The 11,693-nt window shown below is 49.4% G+C and overlaps 1 long non-coding RNA gene across 1 annotated transcript in view; it reads left to right on the plus strand.

Moving 5' to 3' along the window:
• The window catches only part of LOC127931190 (uncharacterized), a 28,176-nt gene extending 18,129 nt beyond the window's left edge, over positions 1-10,047 (plus strand). The window contains exons 3-4 of the long non-coding RNA XR_008140277.1: positions 2,775-3,466; positions 9,591-10,047. This is a non-coding gene — a long non-coding RNA (uncharacterized LOC127931190). The remainder of the gene's footprint in view (positions 1-2,774; positions 3,467-9,590) is intronic.
• Positions 10,048-11,693: the final 1,646 nt, after the last annotated feature.

The raw sequence follows: 11,693 nt of genomic DNA on the forward strand, positions 1-11,693 counted from the left end.
GGACCAAAGTTCACGACCTTTACTTCAACTCTACATCGCTCCTTTCTGCACTCTAACGCAAACTCCAAAAAAAAAAAAAAAAAAAAAAAAAACGGAAAAAGATGTCCACCACCTTTGAAAGCCTACAGATAGACCTATGGGTCACCTAGAAACTCAACTATAGTCTCATTCGAATCCCACGGATGTCCACCCTACCCTCAACTCATCCTGGAACTACAGAACCTCATCTTGGGTTCTTTCTGGGCCCAAACCCTCAACAAGAGCAGACCGCTCCCGACGCTAACACACAAGTCAATGGAGACACAGAGGTCAAACACTACTTTCTCAGAGGAGGATCTAATATACTTCTACACATCACAGAAACTCCACGCTTGGCTCATCCTGACCCTTAAGACTTCTAGTCTTACCTAAAATCAACCTCACACCTCTGGGGACCCCCACATCCTATACAGCACCCTAAAAGCAAAGTTCCATCCTTTCCATATCATTCTCCATAGGATTCAATGATAGAGGCTTCCCTACACCTAACAGACGAACAGACGCCTACCCGAAAAAAACGAAAAAATCTCATTGGCCAAGAGACAAGCATGCCTCTCACATGCACACCGCATGCACACCTGGTCCACCAATAGAAACGATCTTTGGCTAAACCACACCCCTATCATTTCCCATAAAAAGAGGAGCATCCCTCAGTCTCAGCACCATTAGGGTCGAAGAGACCCCGAAGAGCCTTCAACTGGACAAAGACTCAAGCTGGAACTCTACAAGGACAACTTCTTCCTCAACGGATCTACTGGGCCCTAGCTATATGCTTACCCCAAAAAAGACACCTCATCGGGATCAAGATATCCAGCTTAGACTTCACACACCCCTTGGGCTCCAGCTACATACTACTCCCTCAAAGACATCTCACCAGGATCCAGACATCTAACAGGGGCTTCTTCACACACACACACCCCTTGGACTGTAGCTATATGCTACTCCCTAAAAGACACTTCACCAGGATCCAGACATCAAGTTGGGGCTTCATACCCCTAAAGAAGACACCTCATCGGGATCAAGATATCAAGCTGGGACTTCACACACCCCTTGGGCTCTAGCTACATGCTACTCCCTCAAAGACATCTCACCAGGATCCAGACATCAAGTTGGGGCCTCATACCCCCTGGGCCCTAACTATATGCTACCCCCCCAAACACCTCACCTGGATCCAGACATCAGCTGGGGCTCTGTACTCTCTACAGGCATCTCATCGGAACGACTGGGCTCTAGCTATACGCTACTCCCTAAATAAAGACACCTCACCAGGATCTAGATACCAGCGGGCACTCTGCACCTCTCATCCCCACCCCCCCCCCCCCTACCCCTTCTCCTCCCGGAGGAAAAGAAGCCTACAGCTTTCCGCTACATCGTCAATTCGGACTGTACCCTAACCCCCACTACTTCCTCCCCCATATAGGTACTCCTACGACGGACCTTCATAGACCTTCTAGACCGTCGAGCCTCAACCACACATACACCTACACACACACCTTATTTTTTCTGGTCCAAAATACGGCCCTTTTACCGTACTACGACCAAGTGCACCTATTTTTTGCACATTTTTTCTCCCTGCCACCTGATGAAGCTGAGCAAGCAGAAACGCGTCGTGGCTGGGCTGCCCTAGATCCGTTGTGATGCTGTAAGGAAGGCAGGTTCCACACGGACTTCGGGGTTTCTCCTTTGGCTACTCAATTTCCTTTGTACTTTTCTCTCTCCTTACTTTCAGTTTTACACAGGGACACACACACGGAAGATCTACAGGACAGCGATGACCCTGGGCACTCTGATGGCTACTCAGACCCCCTACTTCATCACAATACAAGCCCAAACAATTTCGACGGGGCATAGTTATCTACATAGACCCTCTACATTTTTTGAAAGAGACGCACAGAGGGTCCGGCCGAATAAGAGTTTCGACCGGCAACCTAGTCTCATCATAGGATCGTCGCACAGCTTACCCCCACCATACCAGAGGACCCAGAGACCCGGTCATATCCTCATAAGGTTGACATAGGGAAGGGCTCCTTTTGGGCAACACAAACCCTCCTAACCTTCCCCACATCATACCCTGACCAGGGTGATTGAGGGAACGGAGCAGAGGCAGAGTGTTAAGGTGGCCTCTGCATTTTCATCTCCATCCCATACCCAGACCTGGGTGGCATGGAATGTTAATCAGCAGGAACAGGTTCAAACTCTGTTACTACTTACCTCCATACTCTCTTCCCAGTCAACCCCATCTAAACATGGGATTGCTGGGTAGAACCACAGGCTGAATCCCCCAGTTGACCACTAGACCCACAGCCAATCCCACACCGTGGGACTCCTGGACCCTCTAGATACCAAAAACAACTGAAAGAAGATTCGCACAGAAGGACCAGCAGATAAAAAGCGAGGACCGGCAGCCCAGTCTCATCATTGGAAACGCCGACTTCACCTCACACAGAGACCCCTGTTCAGGCTTCAACTAATGGCACTACAGGCTCCTACCTACCCCAACCACACAGGACAACCCGATCTCACCAACCCAAGATCAACTAAGAACCAAAGACAAAGAAACCCCTCAAAGAAAACAGCTTACCCCCACCATACCAGGGGACCCAGAGACCCGGTCATACCCTCATAAGGTTGACATAGGGAAGGGCTCCTTTGGGCAACACAAACCCTCCTAACCTTCCCCACATCATACCCTGACCAGGGTGATTGAGGGAACGGAGCAGAGGCAGAGTGTTAAGGTGGCCTCTGCATTTTCATCTCCATCCCATACCCAGACCTGGGTGGTATGGAATGATAATCAGCAGGAACAGGTTATAACTCTGTTACCACCTACCCCCATACTCTCTTCCCAGTCAACACCATCTAAACATGGGATTGCTGGACAGAACCACAGGATGAATCCCCCAGTTGACCACTAGACCCACAGCCAATCCCTCACCGTGGGACTCCTGGACCCTCTAGATACCAAAAACAACTGAAAGAAGACTCGCACAGAAGGACCAGCAGACAAAAAGCGTTGACCGGCAGCCCAGTCTCATCATTGGAACGCCGACTTCACCTCACACGGAGACCCCTGCTCAGGCTTCTACAAAGGGCATATTAGGCATCTTCCTACTACGACCACACAGGACAACCCGATCTCACCAACCCAAGATCAACTAAGAACCAAAGACAAAGAAACCCCTCAAAGAAAACAGCTTACCCCCACCATACCAGGGGACCCAGAGACCCGGTCATACCCTCATAAGGTTGACATAGGGAAGGGCTCCTTTTGGGCAACACAACCCCTCCTAACCTTCCCCCACATCATACCCTGACCAGGGTGATTGAGGGAACGGAGCAGAGGCAGAGTGTTAAGGTGGCCTCTGCATTTTCATCTCCATCCCATACCCAGACCTGGGTGGTATGGAATGTTAATCAGCAGGAACAGGTTATAACTCTGTTACCACCTACCCCCATACTCTCTTCCCAGTCAACACCATCTAAACATGGGATTGCTGGACAGAACCACAGGATGAATCCCCCAGTTGACCACTAGACCCACAGCCAATCCCACACCGTGGGACTCCTGGACCCTCTAGATACCAAAAACAACTGAAAGAAGATTCGCACAGAAGGACCAGCAGACAAAAAGCGTTGACCGGCAGCCCAGTCTCATCATTGGAACGCCGACTTCACCTCACACGGAGACCCCTGCTCAGGCTTCTACAAAGGGCATATTAGGCATCTTCCTACTACGACCACACAGGACAACCCGATCTCACCAACCCAAGATCAACTAAGAACCAAAGACAAAGAAATCCCTCTAAGAAAACAGCTTACCCCCACCATGCCAGGGGACCCAGAGACCCTGTCATACCCTCACAAGGCTGACATAGGAACGGACTCCTTTTGGACGACGCAAACCCTCTTAACCTTCCCTGACCAGGTTGCTTAACGGTACGAAGCAGAGACAGAGTGTTGAGGTGACCTCTGTACTCTCCTTCCTGTCCCATACCCTCCCAAGCCATCTACTCATAGAACCGAGCTCCGCTAAAAAGTCCACCTACAGATACCCCAAGGACCGGATTTATCCACGACATTCGGCCCAACAACACACCCAGCTAAAAAGCGATACCCTCACCAACCCAGCATCATTGGATCAACGCTCCAGAGTAGGACCGAAAACACAGGAATAAAGATACTGAATGGAACATCAGGCCCCCACCACTACGGCTGGACCACCACTGAGGCTTTCAGTACAGCGGAGGAACGTCCGGACAGACACTGCACCTGCACCTTACACACCCCACATCCCATACAAAAGATAGGGGGTCATTAAGACCACAAAAAAAAAAAAAAAAAAAAAAAAAAAAAAAAAAAAAAAAAGGGATATAACTATATATTTATATATAAATATATCACTTTTATTTTCCAAGTTTCTTGAACTCAGGGTTACCATGACCATGGACCTTTTTGATGAAAAGAAACTACAAAATAGAATCTAAATATCTAAATGTTATATACCCAGAACCCTCACCATCTCACCATCCTTCCAAATCTACCTCACTGTAGATACCCACCAGCACCCCCAACGGACGAGAACCTTTTTTCTCCAACTACTCTGGGGGCCCGACTATTCGACTCCCCCGCAGCGAGCAGACCCTAAGCAAGCAGGCCCAACCATACACCAAGCAAGAAGAAGGGAGGAAATGGTAGACCGGACTCCTTCAGGAACCCTCTGGAGCCTGTTGGCAGACCTATCGGCTCAACCCTCCCAGCCCCCTTACATACGGGAGACTCACGTAACGCGCTGGACCACTATCTACCCCAGATTAGATCTGGATTGGCAGTTTGTTCAGTAGCGCGTGTTTCCTCCTAGCGGGTTGGGATACCCAAAAGAGGGGCTTTTGGGTCATGCGCTGCCGCTGGAGGATCGCGTCTGCCGGATAACCCCTGGGGTGCCCAGATAATGTCTGGCGAGGTATCGGACCCCGCAGAGGAATTTCCCGCTGGGGGACCCCTTACCCCGCCGCACTTAGCCTGGACAACCGAACCATTTTTTTACCTGGACTACGAACCAATTCACTGTCTAGGGATGATATACCTCTGGAAACATTACGATCCTGGAAGGGAGTAATTCCACTGGTCACTATCGCCCAAAACCACTGAATTACCTACGACTGAGATGGTGGGAATGGAAACACCCAATTAACTTCTACTACTGCCGGACGTTTCATACGTAAGCCAGAGAAGGTTTGCCGGTTTCTAAACCCTCCATACACCGACCGTAAACACAGGACGTGACTCCAGGGGCGGATGCATGACAACCGTATAGAGGGCTCGCCTTCTGGGTTTTTGTCTGCTCAAACCACTGGCTGTTATAGACGGACCACTTGACAGGGACACATGGCAACCGACTGAGGTCCGGACCTGCACAAGGTACGCAACTCGATGGTTTTGCCTGATCCTACGCCGAGTCTACCCATACAGACCAGCTGGATTCGACTAGACATGGGTTGATTTGGAATTAGGATCCTGGAAGGGAATAACTCCCAATCATACACATGATTGAAAACATCCAGGACCAAAGACTGACGAACACTGAAGTGGATGCATAGACAACATGGAGCTTAAGAAAAAGGATCCGAAAGAGAGTAAAAGCTCCTGGGTTGTACTATGCTTTCCACCTCCGTTGACACAGCGGACCTGGACATCATAACCATACCACTCGACATGGACACATGGCAACCAACCGAGGACCGGACCTGCATAAGGGACGCAACTCAAGGGCTTTGCCTGATCCTAAGTTGAGTTGACAGACCTACCTAAACTTAACCTTTTCTATACCTTACCCTAACCCTAACCCTAACCTTAACCATCCTAAAACCCATACCTAAACCTAACCCTGACCTTAACCCTTCTTAAAAAACCATATCTTACCCTAAACCCTAACCCTAACCTTAACCATTCTTAAACCATACCTAACCTTAACCTTACAGACAGACTGTCCTTTAACCCAACCAACGGGTTAATCTACAAGTGGGCGACCATGGGGCCTACAACTTTGGCCGGCCGCGCCCGTACCCTCCGACCCGCGCGTATATGATGTGGAGTGCAACCCCTCCCTTCCCCCCTCCGGTTTCCACGTGTCAGAGATGGAAGTGGATCAACCGACTCAAAACTAGAAACCAAACACTTGGCGAGTCACCGCTGCGTTGCTGGGTGTTGGGTATGGACGCAGCAAGCCATTGACCTTTTATCCCTTACATTCATAGGGATCCTCCCAAATCCGGCCTTATACAAGGTTTTTCCACCCTCGTACCCTCTGGATTGGTTTGATGGTGAACAGGTTTAAAATAATCATTAGATTATATACCAACTAAAATAACCCTACTCTACTCCTGACCCCTGGATATACACTACCTACACTACCCCCCACCTTTTTTCAACGAAAGGAATTCCCCCCTTTTTTCAACGAAAGAAGACCCTTCCCCAATATCCCACCTTTTTCCACCGAAGAGGATTCTTCTCAAAGATCCCCCCCCCCCCTGTTTTCAACGAAAGAAGACCCCTTCCCCAATATTTCACCTTTTTCCACCGAAGAGGATTCTTCTCAAAGATACCAAACCCCCCTGTTTTCAACGAAAGAAGACCCCTTCCCCAATACCCCACCTTTTTCCACCGAAGAGGATTCCTCCCAAAGAACCCCCTCCCCCCTTTTTTTCCATCAACAAAAGAAGACCCCCTCTCCAAGATCTTACCTTCCCACTAAAGAGGATCCCCCCCAGCTAAAGACAAAGACCTTTGTCTACAAAGAACTGGACTCACTACACTGACGCAGATGTAAGAGACTTCTTTACCCATCCTGACGACCGTATCTCCAACTTAGGAGCAAAATGATACAAATTACTATATAGGCCCACCACACTCACACCCCTGCACCATACACCCACATACCAAAAACCCAGAACAATACCAACATCCTACACCAGACCCTCCCCCAGGTAAGTATTCCCCCCTCCCCCCAGGTAAGTCTCTCCCTTACTGGAGTGGTCCCATCACCTTCGGAGGACAAACATCACTGGAAACAGCCAAAAAAGTTTTTCTGGACCCGTACCTCCCATTCCCCAAGTGGACGTTAACTAAACAACACGGCCAAATCTACTATATACCCAGGATCCCAAATGGACGGAAACGCGATGTTAGCTATACTCCGCTAAGAAGCACCAACTAAAGACAACAAGTTTAGCAACACTTCCAAGCTGGCCAAACTGAAACTACCCCCCAGAAACACTACCTACCACTACCCTTCAACAAAGAAACAAGGTTTTAAGTTCCCCACACACCTGGAAAGGACCAAAGTTCACGACCTTTACTTCAACTCTACATCGCTCCTTTCTGCACTCTAACGCAAACTCCAAAAAAAAAAAAAAACGGAAAAAGATGTCCACCACCTTTGAAAGCCTACAGATAGACCTATGGGTCACCTAGAAACTCAACTATAGTCTCATTCGAATCCCACGGATGTCCACCCTACCCTCAACTCATCCTGGAACTACAGAACCTCATCTTGGGTTCTTTCTGGGCCCAAACCCTCAACAAGAGCAGACCGCTCCCGACGCTAACACACAAGTCAATGGAGACACAGAGGTCAAACACTACTTTCTCAGAGGAGGATCTAATATACTTCTACACATCACAGAAACTCCACGCTTGGCTCATCCTGACCCTTAAGACTTCTAGTCTTACCTAAAATCAACCTCACACCTCTGGGACCCCCACATCCTATACAGCACCCCAAAAGCAAAGTTCCATCCTTTCCATATCATTCTCCATAGGATTCAATGATAGAGGCTCCCCTACACCTAACAGACGAACAGACGCCTACCCGAAAAAAACGAAAAAATCTCATTGGCCAAGAGACAAGCATGCCTCTCACATGCACACCGCATGCACACCTGGTCCACCAATAGAAACGATCTTTGGCTAAACCACACCCCTATCATTTCCCATAAAAAGAGGAGCATCCCTCAGTCTCAGCACCATTAGGGTCGAAGAGACCCCGAAGAGCCTTCAACTGGACAAAGACTCAAGCTGGAACTCTACAAGGACAACTTCTTCCTCAACGGATCTACTGGGCCCTAGCTATATGCTTACCCAAAAAAGACACCTCATCGGGATCAAGATATCCAGCTTAGACTTCACACACCCCTTGGGCTCCAGCTACATACTACTCCCTCAAAGACATCTCACCAGGATCCAGACATCTAACAGGGGCTTCTTCACACACACACACCCCTTGGACTGTAGCTATATGCTACTCCCTAAAAGACACTTCACCAGGATCCAGACATCAAGTTGGGGCTTCATACCCCTAAAGAAGACACCTCATCGGGATCAAGATATCAAGCTGGGACTTCACACACCCCTTGGGCTCTAGCTACATGCTACTCCCTCAAAGACATCTCACCAGGATCCAGACATCAAGTTGGGGCCTCATACCCCCTGGGCCCTAACTATATGCTACCCCCCAAACACCTCACCTGGATCCAGACATCAGCTGGGGCTCTGTACTCTCTACAGGCATCTCATCGGAACGACTGGGCTCTAGCTATACGCTACTCCCTAAATAAAGACACCTCACCAGGATCTAGATACCAGCGGGCACTCTGCACCTCTCATCCCCCACCCCCTCTCCCCCCTACCCCTTCTCCTCCCGGAGGAAAAGAAGCCTACAGCTTTCCGCTACATCGTCAATTCGGACTGTACCCTAACCCCCACTACTTCCTCCCCCATATAGGTACTCCTACGACGGACCTTCATAGACCTTCTAGACCGTCGAGCCTCAACCACACATACACCTACACACACACCTTATTTTTTCTGGTCCAAAATACGGCCCTTTTACCGTACTACGACCAAGTGCACCTATTTTTTGCACATTTTTTTCTCCCTGCCACCTGATGAAGCTGAGCAAGCAGAAACGCGTCGTGGCTGGGCTGCCCCTAGATCCGTTGTGATGCTGTAAGGAAGGCAGGTTCCACACGGACTTCGGGGGTTTCTCCTTTTGGCTACTCAATTTCCTTTGTACTTTTCTCTCTCCTTACTTTCAGTTTTACACAGGGACACACACACGGAAGATCTACAGGACAGCGATGACCCTGGGCACTCTGATGGCTACTCAGACCCCCTACTTCATCACAATACAAGCCCAAACAATTTCGACGGGGCATAGTTATCTACATAGACCCTCTACATTTTTTGAAAGAGACGCACAGAGGGTCCGGCCGAATAAGAGTTTCGACCGGCAACCTAGTCTCATCATAGGATCGTCGCACAGCTTACCCCCACCATACCAGAGGACCCAGAGACCCGGTCATATCCTCATAAGGTTGACATAGGGAAGGGCTCCTTTTGGGCAACACAAACCCTCCTAACCTTCCCCACATCATACCCTGACCAGGGTGATTGAGGGAACGGAGCAGAGGCAGAGTGTTAAGGTGGCCTCTGCATTTTCATCTCCATCCCATACCCAGACCTGGGTGGCATGGAATGTTAATCAGCAGGAACAGGTTCAAACTCTGTTACTACTTACCTCCATACTCTCTTCCCAGTCAACCCCATCTAAACATGGGATTGCTGGGTAGAACCACAGGCTGAATCCCCCAGTTGACCACTAGACCCACAGCCAATCCCACACCGTGGGACTCCTGGACCCTCTAGATACCAAAAAACAACTGAAAGAAGATTCGCACAGAAGGACCAGCAGATAAAAAGCGAGGACCGGCAGCCCAGTCTCATCATTGGAAACGCCGACTTCACCTCACACAGAGACCCCTGTTCAGGCTTCAACTAATGGCACTACAGGCTCCTACCTACCCCAACCACACAGGACAACCCGATCTCACCAACCCAAGATCAACTAAGAACCAAAGACAAAGAAACCCCTCAAAGAAAACAGCTTACCCCCACCATACCAGGGGACCCAGAGACCCGGTCATACCCTCATAAGGTTGACATAGGGAAGGGCTCCTTTGGGCAACACAACCCCTCCTAACCTTCCCCCACATCATACCCTGACCAGGGTGATTGAGGGAACGGAGCAGAGGCAGAGTGTTAAGGTGGCCTCTGCATTTTCATCTCCATCCCATACCCAGACCTGGGTGGTATGGAATGATAATCAGCAGGAACAGGTTATAACTCTGTTACCACCTACCCCCATACTCTCTTCCCAGTCAACACCATCTAAACATGGGATTGCTGGACAGAACCACAGGATGAATCCCCCAGTTGACCACTAGACCCACAGCCAATCCCTCACCGTGGGACTCCTGGACCCTCTAGATACCAAAAACAACTGAAAGAAGACTCGCACAGAAGGACCAGCAGACAAAAAGCGTTGACCGGCAGCCCAGTCTCATCATTGGAACGCCGACTTCACCTCACACGGAGACCCCTGCTCAGGCTTCTACAAAGGGCATATTAGGCATCTTCCTACTACGACCACACAGGACAACCCGATCTCACCAACCCAAGATCAACTAAGAACCAAAGACAAAGAAATCCCTCTAAGAAAACAGCTTACCCCCACCATACCAGGGGACCCAGAGACCCTGTCATACCCTCACAAGGCTGACATAAGAACGGACTCCTTTTGGACGACGCAAACCCTCTTAACCTTCCCTGACCAGGTTGCTTAACGGTACGAAGCAGAGACAGAGTGTTGAGGTGACCTCTGTACTCTCCTTCCTGTCCCATACCCTCCCAAGCCATCTACTCATAGAACCGAGCTCCGCTAAAAAGTCCACCTACAGATACCCCAAGGACCGGATTTATCCACGACATTCGGCCCAACAACACACCCAGCTAAAAAAAGCGATACCCTCACCAACCCAGCATCATTGGATCAACGCCTCCAGAGTAGGACCGAAAACACAGGAATAAAGATACTGAATGGAACATCAGGCCCCCACCACTACGGCTGGACCACCACTGAGGCTTTCAGTACAGCGGAGGAACGTCCGGACAGACACTGCACCTGCACCTTACACACCCCACATCCCATACAAAAGATAGGGGGTCATCAAGACCACAAAAAAAAAAAAAAAAAAAAAAAAAAAAAAAAAAAAAAAAAAAAGGGATATAACTATATATTTATATATAAATATATCACTTTTATTTTCCAAGTTTCTTGAACTCAGGGTTACCATGACCATGGACCTTTTTGATGAAAAGAAACTACAAAATAGAATCTAAATATCTAAATGTTATATACCCAGAACCCTCACCATCTCACCATCCTTCCAAATCTACCTCACTGTAGATACCCACCAGCACCCCCAACGGACGAGAACCTTTTTTCTCCAACTACTCTGGGGCCCGACTATTCGACTCCCCCGCAGCGAGCAGACCCTAAGCAAGCAGGCCCAACCATACACCAAGCAAGAAGAAGGGAGGAAATGGTAGACCGGACTCCTTCAGGAACCCTCTGGAGCCTGTTGGCAGACCTATCGGCTCAACCCTCCCAGCCCCCTTACATACGGGAGACTCACGTAACGCGCTGGACCACTATCTACCCCAGATTAGATCTGGATTGGCAGTTTGTTCAGTAGCGCGTGTTTCCTCCTAGCGGGTTGGGATACCCAAAAGAGGGGCTTTTGGGTCATGCGCTGCCG

This window comes from Oncorhynchus keta, chromosome 7 (genome assembly GCF_023373465.1).
Source record: "Oncorhynchus keta strain PuntledgeMale-10-30-2019 chromosome 7, Oket_V2, whole genome shotgun sequence".
NCBI classification, from domain to species: domain Eukaryota; kingdom Metazoa; phylum Chordata; class Actinopteri; order Salmoniformes; family Salmonidae; genus Oncorhynchus; species Oncorhynchus keta.